The sequence below is a fragment of the Carya illinoinensis genome, chromosome 8, assembly GCF_018687715.1.
Source record: "Carya illinoinensis cultivar Pawnee chromosome 8, C.illinoinensisPawnee_v1, whole genome shotgun sequence".
Taxonomy (NCBI): domain Eukaryota; kingdom Viridiplantae; phylum Streptophyta; class Magnoliopsida; order Fagales; family Juglandaceae; genus Carya; species Carya illinoinensis.
Window position 1 is genome coordinate 37,725,863 of NC_056759.1, and position 19,689 is coordinate 37,745,551.

Sequence of the window (19,689 nt, forward strand, 5' to 3'; positions counted from 1 at the left end):
CATAATAGAGGTGGATGATATACTTGTCAATATCTTCAAAAAATCAATGATACCCAGAGAAAGTTTTTGGTAAAATCGGCCCTCTCAGTTTTCTTGGCCACATTTCATTATCAACGTAAAATCCTATACAAGGAAAGTAGGTCAAAATGCTATACACCAAGAGCCTAACTGATCTCCTATTATTTCGCCTATATACATGGTAAGATAATAAATACAGCTAATAATAACAAAGTCCTAAATTATATAAACTCCTAAAATGTTATACGGTAACAATACTATACAGTGCAGTGTTTACAATGGTTTCGAAGTATGTTTACAGCACTATTGGTAAAGACTACATCAGGAGTAGAGTCCTTGTAAGTGTCCTTCTGGAACACTCGAGAGTCATCGCCTTACTGGAGTTGATCCTTATCACGTTGGTGAGATTTTTCAGGTAGTCCTTCTATAGTAACAGTATTTCTTTCAAATATTTGACCCACTGCAAGGGCAACATTGGAGAGAAGAAGGGATATAGAGATTGGCATCCTCTGGTAATGAAAATGCAGATCACATAAATCAATACTTGATAGCTATCAAGTACACACTCACATCCCTACACCTACATATAAAGAGACTGAATGCCATTACTGATAAAGCTCAAGCAATATAAAATTCATTTGTATAAAAACTAAAAGAACTACCCTTTTATTCGAATTACTATGAAGAAGCGTTATTGGCTTCTCAAATAACCATATTGCATAAGATATAAAGAGAAGACTTTTAGTTTCTATACTGCATTGTAAATTCGTTTAGTTTCTTTCTATACTCCATTCGTAAACTAACTTCCTGAAATATGGAACTCTCTCGACACATCTTCCAACCCTAAATCTTTCTTTCCGTGTTTAATGACACTGCATCTTTGCTGGAACTTGGCGTCTTTCTCACTAGTGGAGCTATACGACTGTTCAGCACTATTATTGTGGCCAAAATTAAGGGGTTCAGGAACTCCAGAAGGAGAGTACTTGGCTTATTCTCCTGGTTTCTCCTCTGGTATATCTTGAATAGTCACAGTAGATCTACCACTGATTGAACTAGAAACCAAATGGTTTGAGAGCAGAATGATGGGCTCGGGGTAGAAATTGTAATTCTGGGTCTGGATTGACTCTAGTTCCCTTCCTGGAAAGTATAGATAGTGGTATGGCTGGAGCATAGATTGCATAAGTGGAAAAATCCAAGGATCTGATGGAGTAGCTGCTGGAACTGTTAAGTGCCAACAACTGGTTTTGATGCTGTAACAATTGCTCTTGCTACCAGATTTGGAACATGGCCACTTCAGGGGAAAAGCCAAAGTATGCCCAGTTCTGGCATTGCATAGGGTATAAGCTTGGAAGTCGCCAGGTCGATTCCCACATGATAGGAGTGGATCTTTGCTAACCATGTCTCTGATAATTTTCTACAGACTTATTTAACTCTGATGGTTGTAAACTTGCGAGGACACGAGCAATGGTCACCTGCTCCTGTTCTTCATGAGCTTTTGCGTCCAGTGGAGGAGTGGGAAGATGAGTGACTTTGAGACACTACACATGCACTATAAGAAATTAGACATTCATTCAGGGAAAAAGATCAGTTTTTTATAGGTAAAAGAAACTTTATTAATAGAAATGAAAATAGGTGTAACCCAAGCACACAGGACATATACAAGTGAAAACACCTAGTAGAAATAGATGGCACAAAAAACAAAATCAGCCTTTAAGGAACCAAGGGAAAAAATCAGTATTCAAGCAATTTCATTAAGGAACCAGGAAGATGCCTTTAAAAGCACGGAAGGTTTAACCTGGAGCATATGCTTAAGGAGCGCAACAAGCATGCTTTCGGCATAGCCAATCATTCTTGTATGATTATAACAAAAGCTGAGCACTACAAAGGAAGATCAAACAGAGAGAGAAGATGCTCACTTTTTTTCAAGGCAGACCAAGCAGCCATAGCACATTTTTCTAAGCTTGTTTCTTGGTCCTAGCTGATTCACCTGTAAAGCTCATTCTTGCAAGCTCAACAGTACGAGAAAATAGGAACATGGCCCGGTCCAGATCAAACAGTGGTATAAACAGGAAGTTTTAACCCAGCTCGGTGAGCAGTCTCCTGCAGAAAAATTCTTATAAACACCTGTTTCATCCTGCAAAATTAGCCCAAAAAAGAAATAATATGATCTTCAATTTAAGATAGCAGATTATGCATATGTTCAAGGGAGCTACAGAGAATATATATAGGAATACGTAGCATGAAAGGGCAAATGAAAAGCAGCCTGTTTGCTAGAGTTTTCAATAAGAAGCAAGGACCAACAAAATATCAAACAGGTTCTCTTGTATTACTTTCCCAGCTACTATATAAACTCAAGAGTGTGTAAACCTTCCATTAACCAATAATTCCATGCTTTTGAAGAGACGAACACCTTCAAAAATCCAAAAAGCACAATAAGAATGTCCGATAAGGAATGATCAGAAATTCAGGAAATTTCAATCCTGTTATGATGAGGCTTCAAGTTGCAAAGCAATGTTGGAAAGGGGGATGGTGTGGGAATCAATATTCAGTTGATATTTAGCTTTGGGTTTGCTGGTAGGATTTTGGTCTAGAAGAAAGAGGAGATCGGTTCACCATGTAACTATTAAATCCAACCTGAGAAAATATACGTTTCAAGAAACTACAGTGTAACAAATAGGTGCAACGTGCAAATTTAATGAGAAATACATTAATACCCTCCCTAGCCCAGACATTGGGACCTTATATTTAGCATAGGCATTATATGGAAATTAAAAGTGGCCAATATCTCATAAATCCGGGTAAGGATCTAAGGTGTATGCTTGCCCAACACCTTGTGATGCAGGCATTCTTTGCCCAACTCCAACATTAGTTTCTTCCATATGGGATATTTCCCTGAAGTGCCCATGGACCTCCTTGTAAATGGTCCTGAAGTACTAGGCATACAAAACACTTTTTTTTTCCTTTTTAATGACGAGGAACATCACTAAGGAGGCCCTTTGGATCCATCCCTAGGGAGTAAAGTCCGGATAGATGACCCCACCCAGCAGAATTATGTATCAGATAATCCAGGGGCACTCCAAAGTCCAAATACAGAATCAAATCCAGAATTTTTTGAGTCTACAGCTGTGACGCCCCCAAATTCCGTTTGGGATTGAACGGACATTTGAAGTGTCGAGACATGTAACACAAGGTTACCTGCCTCCATTCATGACATATAAGATGCAATGTTCCTAACATGCATCTAACATTATGCAATATTCGCAGCGGATAAATTATTTCTTTAGCAATACTATGCACCAAATTGAAAATATCCCAAATGCTTAAAACATACTTGATATATAAAGACTCATTGAACAACTAAGATCATAACACTAGTCCAAAATGATTATGATCCAAAAAGTACTGGAGATGCAACTCCATCGTACAAGTAGTAATTTACGTTAACTACTATATTAACATTGACGTCGCATCGTCGCTCAGTCGACTGTGTCTAGTTGGTCAGCTCCTGATTCTCCTTCAAGTCCTGTAACAAGATCTACCATTCGGGGGGAATAGTAGTTGGGACTACCAAAGTGAGATTTGATTACAAATCTCAGCAAGTTAACAAAAAACTTCCACACAGGCTAATGATGCATGGATGACAGTAAAAGCATAAATGCATAATCAAATTCATAAGTAATTAAAGTATAACTTAGCGTACAACATAGCATAATTGACATAACTTAAATTGAAACATGAACTGAACTTGACTTGACATGAACTTGATCTGAAACTTGACTTAGCATGAACTTGCTCTGAAACTTGACTTAACATGAAAAATACATACTCCACAGTTGTTGTGGCCCCATGTATTCTACACAAACTTGACTTAACATGAAAAATACATACTCCACAGTTATTGTGGCCCCATGTATTCTACGTGTAAATACATACTCCACAGTTGTTGTGGCCCCATGCATTCTACACATCACAATGCAGTTAAATACATACTCCACAGTTGTTGTGGCCCCATGTATTCTATATAAACTTGACTTAACATGAAAAATACATACTCCACAGTTGTTGTGGCCCCATGCATTCTACACATCACAATGCAGTTAAATACATACTCCACAGTTGTTGTGGCCCCATGTATTCTACATAAACTTGACTTAACATGAAAAATACATACTCCACAGTTGTTGTGGCCCCATGCATTCTACACATCACAATGCAGTTAAATACATACTCCACAGTTGTTGTGGCCCCATGTATTCTACATAAACTTGACTTAACATGAAAAATACATACTCCACAGTTGTTGTGGCCCCATGTATTCTACGTGTAAATACATACTCCACAGTTGTTGTGGCCCCATGTATTCCACGCATCACAATTGTAGTTAAATACATACTCCACAGTTGTTGTAGCCCCATGTATTCTACACAAAGTGAATGTACTCAAGATGAAACGTGACTGGAATACGAAAGGACTGAAGCCCTGACGTAACATAACGTGACTTGAACATAACTTGAAATACATGACCAACTTGAGATAGAAGCATTTCGTAACATGGCATAACATATAACAGACAACATATTTAACATGACATACTTGTAATGTATAGTAATACATGACAGAATATATTATGTAACAGATAAAAGTTGATGACAGAATAAATTTTGTATAATATACAATTACGTGATAACTTGGCATGGCATGACATATATGATAACATATATACGTACACTGTAGTTCTTTCACTTAGCACACATACACAGTAGATTGCTAGTAAGTTAAAAGCTAACTTACCTCGATCTCCGCATTTCTTATAAAACCTCAAGCGCGATCACGAGGAACTGTAATTAGTGATTCTAAAAGTTAGCACTAAATCACTAATAACTTGAAATATGGGAAAATACTAACTTAAAGACTAAAATTTCCATTTTACTCTCTACATGTAGGAAAATGACAGTTTTACCCATAACTTAAGGATTTTGCATACTAACTCCAAAAGTTACCAAAATTTACATGCTTCATGTAAATTTTATCCTCAACTCAAATATCACTTTAGAAAAATTTAAAACTAATCACAACTATTAAAACTCCATAGGGCCGAAATTCCCATATGCTATTTCCATTGATTTTTGTTTCTAACTTGTTTTGATTAACCTTTTGATCTATGACTTATAAAGATGTGATCTTCAAACTAAACCATCACGTGGTTTTAAAAGATGTCCTAAAACATATATAAGCTTCTAATTCAAGATCACATGGTTAAAAATTAACCAAAACATAAATTTAGCCAAGAACATCCACACTTTGGCTTATTTGAATATCTCTTTACATAAAATTTCATATCTTTGAAACTAACATCAAATATATTCAAAATAATAATATAACATGTATATAAGATGCTTAGGATCCTCCAATAAAATTATCAAAGTCATTGGAATAGGTTTATACCACCAAAGAGTTAAACTTTCTCAAAACAGAAACTGTTTTTCCTCTTCCAGTTTCTAAGTTTCTAAATCTAAGAAAATCTTTCATCAAAACCTTTAATCATGCAAAAATCCTCAACCAATAGTCATATATACATGTTAACAATACTCCATAAAAATTTCGGACCAATATCTATCCATTAGCTTGGTCAAAAACTCCAAACTATAACATATTCTCCAGTTTATCTCTCAGAATGACCTTTCTATAGTTTACATAATATTTGACTAACCAAATGATCTTCAAATGGGACAAATAAGATATCCATGTAAACTAGACTAAAAAAGGAACAACTTATATGAAGGAGACTTTATGATAAAACACTTACAAAAGCTTCGAAATGGGTGTGCAAAAGAACTCCTAAAAGTTGTCCGAGAGAGAGTGTTTGGTATTCTTTCAATGGAAAGCGTAAATGAAGATAATTTCGTGGGGAGGGGTGGCTGGAGATACTTGTGGATGAGATATGGAAGAGATGAGGCTGGAGTGAGAGCTAAGTGTAGGACTCTCTTACCCGAAGTGAGAGTTAAGTGTAGGACTCTTTTACCGGAGTGAGAGTGGAGTGTAGGACTCTCTTACCTAATAATATATACAAAAATCAACTCAAAATATTTTTATCCAATAATATCCACAAAATTAGCTTAAGATATTTTTATCCATTAATATCTACAGTTTTGAACAGACGTTTCGCCCAAAATTATGAAAAAGTGTTATTGCGCCATAAGACCTTAAATAACCCTCCGAGTCTAAGGGCACAAACCATAATACATTTTGACACTTCTAACTATCTCCAATAATCAAAAACACTTCTGATATCATAATGAGTAATAACACTAACTATGTAGTTAGCCTAAAACCTATATGATTAATGGATTCGTGAAAACTTATAGACTATTCACGAGGTTCCTAATGTCAATAGAAATTCCACAATTGAATTTCTAGCGGGCTGTTACAACAGCTCATCTTAAACCAGCCCTTTGACCACAGGGTTACACCTCGAAGGCTTAGTATACAAAACTCTGGGTTTCACATACTTTTATCTCTGCTAACGGTAATTCATAGGTCCAAGACATTCCTCTCAATTGCTACAATCCATACAAAACATAAAAGTACTTTGTAAGCACTTGTCATACCGTTCTACAAAATGCAAAACTCTCCTTCTGTCTCCATATACCTTCTCCACCTGAGGTTAAAAAGCCACAGTTAAGATGGTTATTTATACTTCATCCTATCTCTTACTTCCTCTTAGTTCCATCATACAATTCAAACACTTTGGAATATTATTGTTCAAAAATGAAATCGATGGTAGTCTTATCAAATTAAATTTGAAACAACCTTCTTTACCCAACAGTACAAATGTATGATCCCTATTTACCTAAAATTAAAAATTTGAAAATCAATGCACAGCTATGGACAAAGAGAAGGAGAAAGATATATTAGAAACAGAAGATTATATGTGCCACCGGATTTTGCAAATAATCACCAGAACCCTTGCAGCCAATGCCCTAGAAGGGCCTCGATCTGCAAGTGTGCTCAGAGCCACCTCAGCCGCAGCATGTTCAGCCTGTCTTAGAGTAGAACAGAAGGTAGGGCTCTCAAAAGTTTCTCCATTAAAGTTCACCGTACCTTTAAATCGAGAAGCATGATCTGGTCCTGATTGAGCTGAAATATTGCATGTTTTAGCTATTTAAAACCAATGTATTTTAAATTCTTCATGACACTATTATTGGTTTTAAATGAAAAAAATAGTTAATAAGCATAAATACGAGTTGCGATTTTTAATTGATTAATATCATGTTTATGCTTAATTTTATAACTATGATTTAATGGGACAATATTTCCTCACATATATAATTTATTTGTGATAATCTATTTTTCTTTTAATTTATTTTTGAGTGTTATTTTTATTGTTTGTGAACAAGTGACAACCATATGTGCATGATGCAGTGTAGGTGGTGATATTGAGTTGGAAGAAAGAGAGCTAGAGGATGATGGTGAAGAAGGTATGGGCCCCTAAGATTGATGGAGAAGGATTGAGTTGGCTCAAAGCTGGATTCAGAATAGGCAAGGGAACGTGAGTGGCGAGTGGCGAGTGGCTCAAAGATGTGAGACAAATGTGCAAAAGGAAAATGTTTTTCATTGTGCTTGATGTCCTTTGAAATGTAAATGTAGGCAGTGGGATGCAAGGAAACTCACACCATAAATGGACAGCAAAAGAAATGGACGATGCACACCTGCAGAGCAACATGTAATACACATAAAAGCAGCAGAACACTCACTCAACACAGCTGGCAGATTCATTCAGACAGCTTCATTCGGACAGCACACAGCCACTCACACCATGCAGTGGACACATGCAGGAAAGCAACACATGCACACATGCTCACATGCAGCACACTCACACCATGCATGCCCCACTCACACGCAGATCACTCGGAAGCTGCTGCAGCACTCACACATGCATGACAGCAGGGACATCATTCGGACACATGCAGGAGCCACGGCTGGAGCACGACTTTTCGTGGAGGTGGGGGAGGACTTTCTTGGCTGGCAGGCTGGCATTTTGGACTTCACGGAAAGAGGCATAGGAGAAGAAAATTATTCTTTTTCGTTTGAGTGGAGAGAGCTGCCGTGAGCTATTTTGCTTTCCTTACTTTTTCGTTTAGTCAAGGGAGTTCCTTTCATACTTTTCGTTCAGACATTGAAGAGTTTTTGAGGGAGAGTAATACCGGTTGGGGAGTTGTTAGCTGTCATTAAAGAAAAGGGAAAAGTAGAAGTGCTGAAAGTGAACTCATTAAAGAAAAGAAAGGAACCAGCCGAAGTGCTCATCAAGTCGAAGGGGACAGAATTATATGTTGTGCCGTGATTGAAAGAGAGAGAGGGAGAGACGTGTAGGTTGGTTGAAGAAATGGAAAAGAGATACGGATTGAGAGAGTTGAGGAGACGAAATGAAGGAAAATAAGCAGAAGAAGAGTCAACATTTACGGAAAGAAAGTGATCAATAGGTGAGAAAGAGAGATGAGAGGGGATGGAGGTGGAAAGCAATTAATGTGTTGTGTTAGCTGAACGTGGGCCCTCATGGAAAAGAAAAGAAGGTGTGTTGGTTGATGATGCAGCCGAGTGAAGGAGTGAAAGGTGGGGAGAGACGACAAGGAGAGAGGGAAGAAAGGGATAGGTGTGAGTTAGCTATTACGGCTTAAAGAAAAGAAGAGAGAAAGGAATTGGAATAATCTGATTGGAGGGCAGCCAAGTGATTGAAGGAGTGATGAGAAGGAATCGGTTTGGTAGAGAAGAAAGTGCATGAATATAGTAAGTGATGAGTGGGGTCGGTTTGGTGGAGTGGAGAAGAACCGATTGGTTTAAATTGAGAAGGAGTGAAAAGGAGTCATTCTTCTTTTTCGGCTTGGACTGGGAAGCTGCTGCAGCAAGAAAGACTCACACGATGCAACCACATTACACATGCAGAAAGCATTCGGACAACATGCAATGAACACAGCAACACACGGCTATAAAAGAAGAACCAGGAGTTGTTTTCGGAAGGGAGTTCAGTGCATGGTGTAGCTTAGTTTAAAGTTTTTTTATGCTTTTCGTTCAGACTTTGAGGAGTTGTTTTCGGAAGGAAGTTTCAGTTTTTGTTTTGGTTTTATTTTCTGTTTAGAAGCTAGCATAGCACCATGGGCAGTTTTTGTTTTTTTTCTTTTGCCTACAATACTTTGTTGTTTTAAGAATTTTCATTAAGTATTAAGAATTGTTTTGGAATTTTTAATTAAGTGTACTAGTTTACTTTATTGCAAGAAGGTTTTGGTAGAGAGCTTTTGTTTTTGTTTTAGTTGGGTAATTTAATTGTTGTTTACTTATTTCATGTTATTTATTTTTATTGTTTCATTAAGCTTTCATTTTAATAGTGATTACAATTGTTATGATTTAATTTGAGAATTTGTGATTTAGATGCCCTAGAATATTGGTTTTATGCATTTTCAATTTTCAATGCATATTTTGATTACTTTCCAATCTAGTTTAATTCTTAATTTAGTTTTATTAATCTCTGAATTTAATCTGTTAGTCATTTACATTCCAATCCGACAATCACAAATCTAAAAATATAAATCTAGTCCATGACTAGTAACCTCTTCCATCCATTGTACATATCATTCCCTTGTTTTCTCTTTGTGAAGTTTTTCACATTTTTTCAACAAGTTTAATTTTAAGCAACTTTTCCCTGAGGAGACGATCTAGGAATTTATTCCTAATTATTACACGACATCCTCCTGCACTTGGGATAGCATTAGTGCTACTCATTTTTGAGTGAGTCAGGTCCTTCATGGATGCATGAATAAGACAGCAGATTAAAGTAGCTTCTCTGAGTCAACTCTTGCAATTGGTTCTTATACATGCCTGCATGCATTTGAAATTGTACAAATGGACTAAATGGGTATTCTAATCTTAAAAATTTTAGAGAAATACAAAAAAGAGAGAGACAGGCTGCTTCTTTAATTTGTTAAAGTTAAATCCTCAGGTAAATCATTCAGTTCTTCCAACTAACATTAGGGAACTTTTACAGCAAAATTTAAGGCCTCTCTCGAAAATTCCCAAAGCAATAGTTTGTGAATTATTAATGCTATAAAAGCTCTGTAACAAGAAGAAAAATTTACAGTTTCATTCATCTATTATCTATTGAACAAGCAAACAGAAATAGAAAATAAAAAAGGAACTGACTTTTTTTTTTATAGGTAAGAAAGCCAATTTTATCAAAATGAATGAAATAGGCGAAGCCCATGTACACATGATGTATACAAAAGAAAAAATAAAAAAGGATTTGACACAAAAAACATGTGGGGGGCTCATTGACAGAAGTTTTCTCATTTTCCTTAAGGGGCTGACTCCCAAAAAATCATTAAGCCATTATGCATTCTAATTTTCACATTTTCTTTTGTACGATGAGAGAAGATTGTTAAAGTCTCAAAATGCGTGCTTCTGTAATGGAACATTCACTAGACGGGCATTGGATTCTAGCTAAATTTTCTCTCTTCACCTCTCATAGAGTTTTGGCACATGACTAAACCCTTCATAAGGAATCTATTACTAAAGTATCAATTAGCAACTTCAAATTATCAGCTTCATTAGTACCTCTTGATCTAAGACCCAGTTCAGCAGTCATCAAGTCCTTCCAACAATCCAATCAACAACCTTGAAGCCTTGCTGTTGCTAGTAAAACTAAGGAAAGAAATCAATAATTAGTTTAAGGTATACGGTAGATTGGGGCTTTTATTTTCCTAGTTTTACCTGACCTCTCTAATTTCATTCCTCCCCTACATTTCCTTCACTTATTATTTTTGTGTAATGTAACGTCATTTGCCCCAAATTTTCTCAGCAACCATATGCAATAAGTATTAAAACCACCCATCTCAAACAGAACATAAAAACGAGATAATATTCAATAAAATTACTTTGAATAAACCATAATAACATAAACATTAGAATGGAAGAAATCAAAGTAGCGCATTCAACAGTATCTCAGTAATTAAAACGTGAGCTTCGAACTTAACATTTTTCTAATAGGGGTACTCAACACCAAAAAAGCCACTCAACAATAGCAAATACCACATTCTCTCAGCAACCAAACAGAGCTAAAGCAGCTTATAAGACCCCGGCCCGCCAATAATACCCAAAACTCAATCCAATCAAACCCAATGATAAAAAATTAATAAATAGACAAACGATAAAACAAACCAAAACCATTTGAAAGAAAATCAAAAATCCAGAAAAGAAGGAACCAAAGTGGCCCAGCGAGTACTCGGAGCAACTTCAACGACTCCAAGAAAACAAATCGGAAACGACCTGGGTACGAGCAAAAGAAAGCCACTGACCTTGGCAGTCTAATTTGACCTCGGAAACCGTCCAGCTTTCGGTTGAGAAAAACTTCCCCGCCACAGCGGAGGAAAAAGTTTGCGGGAAAGTGTGAGACAGTAATACAGACTACAAATATGTTACGCCATTCTTATAATCTCTCTCGCTGGTGATGACAGAAACGAAAATTAAGAGGAATGGAGCTGTAGATTTTGTATACCAGTACTGGTGTATAAAGGTAGCTCGTCATTTTTGTACGTTGGGGTGCTTTTGGATTAATACTCGAAACTACCTTAATAAATCCGGTTTTTCCTTTTACTTTTTTCGGTTATATTTGTAAATTGAGGTTTTGCTTCAAATATTTGAGGTGATTATAAAATATTTAAAAATATTTTTTCCGATTTTTGAAAATTTTTATCAGTTGTATTACCATTTAGTATTAATTTGGCTCTATAATTATAATAATAATTGTATTACACGGTATATTATTCACGTAATATAATTTAATTTAAAAAATAAATTTTAATAATAATAATAATGTCTCTTTTGAATAATAAGCTTTTATTTCTTCGGAGCTTTTTTTCCTTACATTTGTCTTATCTATATATAATTATATATCTGTATTCTCTATATTTTATAATAATAGTAATAATAATACTTCTTATGTGGCTTATCCATTATTATTAAATTACAACTAGTAATTTTTTTTTCTTTTTTCATAATAACAACTAGTGTACATCAATCTAATCTAAACTTGTGTTATTCTTAAATGAAAATCAAATAATATATCCTATTAAGTTAAAATTATTAAATATTTGATTATGCTATGCTATCAATAAATGATAAGTAATATTACAAAATTAGATACACTTCTCTTTGGGTTGTCATTAAATGTAAATTAAATAATATAAGCCAGTAAGTTAAAATTACTAAATGATAATAATAATAATAATAATATATTTAATAAACTTACTAATTTTTATTTAGAATTAGTAATCTTCTAACTTTTTTTTATGTTTTATTAACTTATGCCCTTTTTGTTTTGTAATTAATGGATATATAAAAATATGATTTAATTAAAGAAAATTGCGTAAGCGCTATTTATTATAACTCTTATTTTTTTTTAGAAATAGAATTTTATTAGAGAAAGACTCTCACTTATGATGGAGAAAAACCGTAATAAAAAGCTGTATACACTTTTTATAATATTCCATCTATGGACTTTCTATACGCAAATAAGCTCATTTAAGTCAAAAGTAAAGATGTTTTTGAGAAATACTATCTCATTCTTAGATAGAGAATGCCTTTCCATTGATTTATATATAAGTGATTACACAACTGTACAAAAAATTACAGAGGAGAAAATTAATGTAAAGGCAGTATGTACACAGCTGTTGTTTCCTAAAATTACAAGTATGCACAGATATTAGACGTGAGGAAGTTATAGGATTTTATCCCTTGTCATATAGAAGTTTAGAAGAAGAATATGAGAGCCGTTGCAAGGATTGTAGAGAGATCTTATCATTTGTCGTGTAGGAATCATGAGATTCCAATGATGCAGCGCTGTCACTCCCCCTCAAACATGGTTGTGGATCACGGCAAAGGCCAAGTTTGATGAGGATGTCAGCAAGTTGGCTAAATGAGTAGATGAAGTGAGTCTCTAAGGTCCCCAAAGCAACACGCTTGCATACGTAGTGATAATCGAGTTCGACATGCTTGGTGTGGCCATGGAGAATAGGATTGACAGTCATATACAATGCACTAAGGTTGTCGCAGTGGAGAATGGGCGTGCTTGGAAGAGGAATACCAAGATCTCTAAGAAGAAATGAAAGCCATATAAGCTCAGCAGCAATGGAGGCCATAGAACGGTGTTTGGCTTTGGCACTTGAACGAGCCACAGTGGCTTGTTTCTTGGCACTCCATGATATGAGATTGCTACCGAGGAAGGTGCAATATCCAGTGGTTGACCAAAAAGTAAGAGGGCAACCAGCCTGTTAGATATATTAGCTCCGATAAATCAGCATCTGATCAAGATAAATCTGTTACAGCTGTTACCTAGTTTTTGCTGTAGTTATCTAGTGAATCACTGCAGATTTCTTTTGTATTTTGTTAGTATTCTGTTAGTAGATGTTTAAATATTTGAATACTTGTATCTATCTAGATAATGTAATTTAAACCACTCTGTACTCATCTATATATATGAATACACTCGTACAACTGGTGATCAATTGAGCCAGACTTCACTTCCTTTTGTATTTCTGACTTGGTATCAGAGCATTAAATTGCTCACGCAACTCGATCCTATATGGCCTCATCCAATTCCTCTTTTGTTATCCCAAACATTACCTCTTTGGTTTCTGTCAAACTAGATGGAACCAATTATCTAAATTGGACTACCCAATTCATTCCTGTGCTTAGAAGCCATGACTTACTAAGCATTGTTGATGGGTCAGAAATCTATCCATCTCAATATCTTCTTGATTCCACTGGGAAATCTACTTCTAATCTCAACCCAGATTACTTGGTTTGGCAGAAGAAAGATCAATTTATTTTGGCCTGGTTAAATGCCACTCTCAGTGAGAAGATCCTCTCCACAGTCTATGGATTGACAACATCCAAACTGGTCTGGAATACATTGGCTAGCAGATTTGCTCCTCAGTCTAGATCTCGCATTTCCCACCTCAAAAGACAGCTTCAAACATTGCAGCAGGGCACTAAAACCTGCTCTGATTACTTGATCCTTGCCAAAAACTGGTCTGATCAGCTCATAGCAGCAGGTAAACCTGTTGATGAGGAAGACTTGATCTCCTATGTCATCGGGGGTCTTAATTCCATTTATAATCCTTTCATCACATCTCTTCATTTTGCCACCCGAGACAAACCAATTTCATTTGATGATTTTCAAACTGAATTGCTCAATTATGAGCAATTACTTGAATCTCAAAACAAGACCCTTCCCAGTGATGGCACTCAGTTTGCTTTCTTCACAAACAAACCAAAGTTTAACCATGACAAGAAACCCAAATACCCCACCCAGCAAGGCAAGCCTTTCAACTATAATCGACCTTCTGCCAATTCAAACACTAGCAACTCCTCCCTTAAGCCACAATCATCCAGCAGCCCCTTCACCTCCAACAAATTCCCACCATGCCAAATTTGTGGCAAACATAACCACCAGCTCAGTTGGCAGCTATGGCAGCCCACACTCATGGCACACAAGAAGTTGAACAGCCTTGGTATCTTGACAGTGGTGCCAACAATCACATTACTGCTGAATTGGACAACTTGACCCTGCACCAACAGCCCTATCAAGGCAATGATCAGGTCACAGTGGGCAATGGAGGAGGTCTGCACATCACCAACACTGGTTCTTCTATGCTTCTTAACTCCAAAAACAAATTTCTTTTACACAATATCTTACATTGCCCTAATGCATCTTCTAATCTTTTATCCATCCAGAAATTTTGCAATGACAATAACTGTTACTTTGTGCTCACATCATCTCATTTCTTTGTGAAGGACTTACAGACCAAGGAAACACTTCTTCAAGGGCAGAGTGAAGCTGGACTGTATCCCATGTATCTCAAGCAGCTGAAACTCAAGAAATCTAATCCTAAAGCTGCTCACATTTCCTCTTTCACTGCTTTACAAGGTGTCAAAGCTCCAATCAATATTTGGCATTCCAGATTAGCTCATGCCTCTGAGTCCACAGTTGCTAGGGTCATTCGAGAAGCTTTGCTTCCTATTTCTGGTTCTATCAAACAGAATAATCTTTGTGAGTCCTGTCAAATTGCTAAGAGTCACAAACTACCTTTTCCTGAGTCCAATAACAGATCCACACATCCTCTTGAGTTAATACACTCAGATGTTTGGATCTCCCCAGTTGCTTCTATCAGTGGATGTAAACTCTATGTTATATTTATTGATGATTTTTCCAGATTTACATGGTTGTTTCCTTTGCAATTCAAATATGATGTATTCTCCTGTTTTCTTAAGTTTAAACAACTAGTTGAAACTCAATTCTCTGGAAAAATCAAACAAATCATGACTGATAATGGTGGAGAATACCTCTCCACTGATTTCAAAAATTTCCTCTCTACCAATGGAATTTTACATAAGCTCACTTGTCCTCATACTTCTGAGCAAAATGGGATTTCCAAGAGAAAACATAGGCATATTACTGACACAGGTTTATCACTCTTAGCTCAGTCCCATCTTCCATCATGTTATTGGGTTGATGCCTTTCTCACTGCCATATATGTCATCAATAGGCTTCCTACACCTGTTCTTAACAACCAGTCACCATTCTTCACCTTATTTAACAAACCACTAGATTACTCATTCCTAAAGACATTTGGTTGTGCATGTTACCCTTTGCTTAGACCTTATAAAACCCACAAATTAGCTTTTAAAAGCACCAAGTGTGTTTTTCTCGGGTATAGTTCAAATCAAAAGGGATATCGATGCTTGGATTTAAAGTCTCAGAAAGTCTACATCTCCAGACATGTCATCTTTGATGAATTGAATTTTCCTGCTTCTGATACAAGGGCTCCAGCTACTACTTCCTCACCCTTGCAGGATATTTTTCCCTCATCTGTCAGTGCCTCACAATCAGGTTCTTCCTCTAATTCCTTGCCTCCTAATTTAGTTTCTTCTTTTCCTATTTTTACACCTCCTACATTCACTGTCCCAACCTCTTCCCTTGATGCATCACCCTCATTTGTCACACCTGAGCCTAGTTTTCCCAATGACACAAGCCCCCCTGCTCCACTTAATGCTTCCATCTTAGAAACACAACCTGCTCCTTCTCCACTTGATCTTCATACTGATCTTATCTCTGCAACCCCACCTATTTCATGCTCACCTGAGCGCCAACTTCCTTCACCTAATTCCACTCCTCTCACCACCATAAATCTGCCTACCTCCTCCTCTACTCAAATCATTACATGATCCATGACCAACTCCTCCAAACCTAAACAATTTCCAGACTACCATCTCTACTACTCCACCAAATATCCTCTCCAAGCTCTCTCTACCATCACTTTACCTTCTGAACCCCAAACCTATAGGGAAGCAGTGAAGAACCAGCATTGGCTTGATGCTATGCAGGCTGAATACAATGCCCTCATAGCCAACAAAACTTGGACTTTATGTCCACGACCTTGCCATAAGAAGGTTGTCAGGAATAAGTGGGTGTTCAAGCTCAAACAAAAATCAGATGGGAGTATTGATCGTTACAAGGCTAGATTAGTGGCTAAAGGATTTGATCAAATTGATGGGGTGGACTTTAATGAGACATTTAGCCCTGTTATTAAACCAGCCACAATTAGATTGGTACTAGCATTAGCTGTTCATCATGACTGGTTTATCAAACAACTTGACATCTCTAATGCCTTTTTACATGGTTTTCTTGAAGAAGAGGTTTACATGGAACAAGCTAAAGGGTTTGAGGATCCTCATCTCTCTGATCATGTGTGCAGATTACATAAGTCCATCTATGGACTCAAATAAGCACCTAGAGCTTGGTTTTTTAGACTGTCACAAGCCTTACTTGCTCTCGGGTTCAATGGCTCCACAGTTGATACATCTCTTTTTACATTCCATTTGAATGTCATTTCTGTTTATGTGCTTATTTATGTAGATGACATAATAGTTGCCAGTAATTCCTCTTCTTCCATTGACCATCTTATTACTCACCTTAGTGCTGAGTTTGCTGTCAAAGACCTTGGTCCCCTCTCTTATTTTCTGGGAATTCAGGTTACAAAAACATCATAAGGTCTCCATCTCAGTCAAGGAAAGTATGCTACTGATCTATTGAATCGCACAAGGATGGCTGGTGCTAAACCAGCTTCCACACCTTGCACCTCAGGTTCAAAACTTTCCAAATTTTCAGGGGATCCACTCAATGATCCTACTGAATATAGAACTTTGGTGGGAGCTTTACAGTATCTCACACTTACTAGACCTGACTTATCCTTCAGTGTGAACCAATTATGTCAATTCTTACACTGCCCAACCACTGATCATCTAGTAGCAGCTAAGAGAGTGTTGAGATATCTAAAGGGCACCTTACAGTTTGGTCTAAACTTCAGCAAGGGCTCATTGCAACTTAATGGTTTTTGTGATTCTGATTGGGCAGGGTCTCCTGATGACAGGAAGTCCACATCTGGCTATTGTATATATCTTGGTCCCTACCTCATTTCTTGGTCAGCCAAGAAGCAACCCGTTGTAGCTAGATCAAGCACAGAAGCGGAATATAGGTCTATGGCATTCACTGTGGCTGAACTCTATTGGCTTCGCATGCTCTTTCAAGAGCTGCACATACCACTAACTAGTGCTCCCTACCTATGGGTAGATAATCTTGGTGCTTTGGCTCTATCTTCTAATCCAGTATTTCATGCCCGTACAAAACATATCGAGGTAGATTATCATTTTATCAGGGAGAAGATATTTAATAAAGACATACAAGCAGGTTACATCTCGACAGCAGCTCAACCTTCAGACATTTTTACAAAAGGTCTAACTTCGGCCAGATTTTTGCTCCTTCGTGACAAGCTGATGGTTCGAGATCTTCCCATCACCTTGAAGGGGGATGTTAGATATATTAGCTCTGATAAATCAGCATCTGATCAAGATAAATCTGTTACAGCTGTTACCTAGTTGTTGCTGTAGTTATCTAGTGAATCACTGCAGATTTCTTTTGTATTTTGTTAGTATTCTGTTAGTAGATGTTTAAATATTTGAATACTTGTATCTATCTAGATAATGTAATTTAAACTACTCTGTACTCATCTATATATATGAATACACTCGTACAACTGGTGATCAATTGAGCCAGACTTCACTTCCTTTTGTATTTCTGACTCAATCGGCATCTAAGTAAGCATAGAGATCAAGTATGCTATCAGCAATTAGAGGCAAACCAAAATGAGTGGTTCCTTGAACATGGCAGAGTATTCGCTTCACGAGTTGAAAGTGAGCTATAGTTGGGGCTTGCATAAATTGGCAAACAAAGTTGACATTGAAGAAGATATCGGGTTTAGTAAATGTTAGATATTGTAAGGCTCCAACTAGGCTCCGACAATGGGTGCGATCAGAGAATGATTCAGCAGAGGTGGACAATTGGCAACCTTTGCTGGGCATTAGAGTGGATATGGGTTTACACCCAGCCATTTCAGCTCGTTGTAAAATCGTCTGAGCATAATGGTCCTGTGATATGAACAATCCCTTAATGAGGTTGTGCACTTCCAAACCAAGAAAGTGATGGAGTTGCCCAAGGTCTTTAATTGAGAATTGGTGAGCCAACTTTGAGATAAAACACTTAATTTAAGAAGGGTTGTTACGGTGACAACCATGTCATCGACATAAAACAGAAGTATGAGAGGCTCGTGGAGCCTACTTAAGCCCATAAAGGGCACGACTTAGTTGGTAAACACGAGTGGGATATTGAGGATCAATATAGCCAGGAGGCTACCGCATGTACACAAGTTGACTAAGATAATCATTGAGAAATTTGTTGTGGACACCTAGCTGGTGGAGTTCCCATTTTTTTACAACAACAATGGTAAGAACAACAGGTATTGTAGCTGGCTTGATAATTGGTGAGAAGGTCTTAGAGAAATCAATTATGTCAATCTAGTTCAAACCTTTTGCGGCCAAGCAAGCTTTGAAACTATCAAGTGTGCCATTTGGTTTTAGTCTAGATTTGTAAAACCATTTACAGCCGACTATGTTCATCTCATGGAGAGGAGGAACAAGAACCCTGATTTTATTAGCAGCAAGAGCTGCGAGTTCCTCGTCCATGGCTGAAGACCATCAAGGGTGGCATTAGGTAGTGACAATGGACTTGGGAGGAGCTGAAATGTCATAAGTGGCATGTAAATGGGCATATTTTGGGTGTAGCTATTGGGTGTGAGGTCCTGTTAGAAGAGGACTAGGAGCAGCTGATGACTAATGTTGATGAAAATGAGTATCAAGTGTGAGCTCAGCAGAGGGTGCAGAAGTAGAAACCGTGGGCTTTCCAATCAATGCAGTGGTGGGTGTAGCTGTTGTGGGAGACAATGTAGGAACAGTAGGTGGGGCAAAAGCTAGTGGAGAAAAGGAGTCAACCCAATTTGGGAGTCTTCTTGCTACCAGTCGAAAAAGGTGCTAAACTCCCCCTCAACAAGAGTTGCGCCATATAGTGTAGTTGGCTGAGTGGAGGGGAGCAAGGACTCGTTGAACACCACATGTTGTGATCTATAGATGTGACCTATGGGAAGATACAAACATTTGTATCATTTATGTTTCACACTGTAGCCAATGAAAACTCAGGGAAGAGTCTTTGGGTCCAATTTTTGTTGTTTGTAA

The 19,689-nt window shown here is 37.2% G+C and overlaps 2 pseudogenes; one reads left to right on the top strand and one right to left on the bottom strand.

Annotated features, from left to right (window-relative positions):
• Positions 1 to 212: 212 nt before the first annotated feature.
• LOC122274714 lies at positions 213 to 7,794 on the bottom strand (annotated as a pseudogene).
• A 6,328-nt stretch (positions 7,795 to 14,122) lies between these two features.
• On the top strand, positions 14,123 to 14,247 carry LOC122274877 (annotated as a pseudogene).
• The last annotated feature ends 5,442 nt before the right edge of the window (positions 14,248 to 19,689 follow it).